A 2,768-nucleotide genomic window follows, 5' to 3' on the forward strand; every position below is an offset into this window, starting at 1 on the left:
ATATATGAGGGTAGAAAAAAATAGAGCATTCAAAATTAATTGCAAAAATAATATTTCAAAAATAAAAATTTATTAAAACATAGACAAAGACCGAGTTAGACAAGATGTAAATAAAATGTTTTCATCAAGGCTATTTTATCTGCGATATCAATTAAAGGCAAATTATCACTCATCAACTCAAACCCAAACAATGTTAAACATCTACACAAATCTTATTAATTTCATGAACTTATATTCAATTTTCATTCTAGTTCAAATAAATCAACTTTAATCTAAGCATAACCCATGAATCCAGATTTAATATTCAAATTACCATAAACTTAACTCTAAATCATGAACTAACATTTAATATTTAATTACGATCACAATCCTAAAAATAAACTTATAATTCAACGTAAATTATCAAACCAAAAACACACATGAATTCAAATTAAATAATGTTCAAAAAATCCAAAAATATACACAACAATAAACAATATGTCTCAAATCTCACAATGTCATAGAAAATTGTCCAAAATAGTTTGAGTTTATAGATTGACCTTTTGAGGCATTTGAAATGTAGATGATTGACACTGGAAGACTGCTGGAAGAGTGGCAGTATGTGTACCACGCGCCACCAACACTTCTGAAATGTAGATTCACGTGTCGCCACTGCTGGAAAGGAGCAGGCTGATGGATTTGATGCTCCTCCATCTCTTCTTTGTTCTTACACCAACAGTGCTCCTTCTTGCTCTTTGAGGAAAGAGATCTGTACTTTCAAAGTTTTGGTCCTCTTTTCCTTTTTTTTTTCTCTTGAGTTATTTCCCCTCCCTGGTTTTCTCTCACTATGATTGTTTCTAACAATGTCTCTTACTATTGTCAGGTTATCGATGAAGGGTGGTTGTTGTCAAGAGACATGAAAAAGTAAAGGTCGAAGTAGGTTTTGTTATTGTTAATGGTAGCTATGAGGACACAATAGAGATGGAAAGAAAGGGAGACCGTGAAGGGGCTTTTTTCAGTGCTGGATGGCTTGATGGTTAAGAAGAAGACCTAGATGGTGGTTAGCAATGGTTTTTTATCGAGTTAAAGAAAAACACTTGAGGTTGTTAGTGATAGAGTTTGATTGTAATAGCTTGGAAGAGGATAGGGAAGAAGAGTCTTGATGGCTCATCCTTAAAAGGTTTGGTGATGGTGGAAAGTGTAAAGTGGAGATAAAGGGTGGCATTAAAGGTAGTGGGCAATGCTACTAGTGAGAAAGAAAGGTGGTATTGATAGTTGTTTGTTTGGTTATGAAGGCTGGTGGAGAGGATAAGGTAAAAGCTATTTTTATGAAGAAAGATTAGTAGATAAAGGCAGTCAATAATGCTATATATGAGGATAATAAGGGTGGTGAGGAGGATGATTGAGATCGCTATAAATAATGTTGAATGTAGTCTTTTGCGAGGAGATGGCCTGATAGGTTTGGTGAGAAAGGAAAAAGGGTCATGCTTGTGATGTTGGTGAAAAGGCAACCAGTGGTTTGGATTGGTTTAGAAAGGAAGGATAATTAGTTATTCGGGTGTTTTATTTTATTTTTTAAAACATCTTTTCACAGAGGATCACAGGTTCTTTGTTTTTTTTTTCATAAAAGAGGATAAATCTTTAGTGTGTTGTTGAATATCTGGAACGGGATGAAGTATAGTTGTTTGCTTTATAGTTGAGTGACAATTAGGTTGTTGTTTTTTTTGGGAAAAAGCTTGCTATGTCTTTTTAGTGGTAGGTGGGATGGTGTTTTGATGTTGGTGATGTTTATTCTAAGTGAATATCTCCTAAAATTCCTCCCTTGTTTCTTGTACAACTACAAATTTGTAGGAAAAATAAACATGTCATTTTCCTTCAAATTACTTGGTTCCCAAGCAACTAAAAAAACTTTTTTTTTTAACTTTTGGTCCACTTGTCCAAATATTTTTTGCTTTTATTTTTTTTTGTATTATGATATTATTGAAAAAATAACATCAACTTTCAACTTAATAAATTTAATCAATGATTTTGAAATTAGCGTATTCATAAAACAAATGCATCAAAAGTAATTTTTTGAATTTCTTATTCATTTAAAAGATGATGAAAATGCTAAAAATAATGCAATTACATAAAAAAATATTTTTAGAATTTTTTATTATTGTTTGATATTTATTGGATTTTTCAAAAAAAAAGTTTCAAAAATTAGGTTATGATAAGCTTTTTCAAAACTTTCGTACATATATGGTGGCCGAAACTACAGAAAGACAATGACAAAAACCAAACTACTAATTTTTTTAATGATTTTCAAGAAAATCCAATCAATTAAATCTAAAATATCCTAAATCGATATTTATCTCTAAAAATCATTAAGAATGAAGATATTTTTTAGATTTAAAGCAAGTTGGTGAACTCTATGTATCTTTAAATCAAAATTTGCAACAAAACTTAAAAATTTCTTTTCTTGTGATTTTTTTGTTCTTTTTTTATATACGTTTATTTATTCATCATCATAAATAATTTATTTTTAAAAAATATTGATGTCGCAACTAGATTTTAGAGAAGATTAAAAAAAAAACCTCGACAATAATGGAGTATAATATTTGTAATATCAGCTGATGTGAAACATGCGAATATAAAAATCAAAAAACCCATAGACAAATATACTCTTCTAAAGAAAGCTATGATACTTAAAACTGTATTTTTATCAAGGTTTTATATCATCATTTTGCACTTGAAGTATCAATAACTCCTTAACTAAAGCATGTTTTATAATAACATATCTAATAATA

This window comes from Populus euphratica, unplaced genomic scaffold (assembly GCF_000495115.2).
Source record: "Populus euphratica unplaced genomic scaffold, PopEup_1.0 scaffold78.1, whole genome shotgun sequence".
NCBI lineage: Eukaryota > Viridiplantae > Streptophyta > Magnoliopsida > Malpighiales > Salicaceae > Populus > Populus euphratica.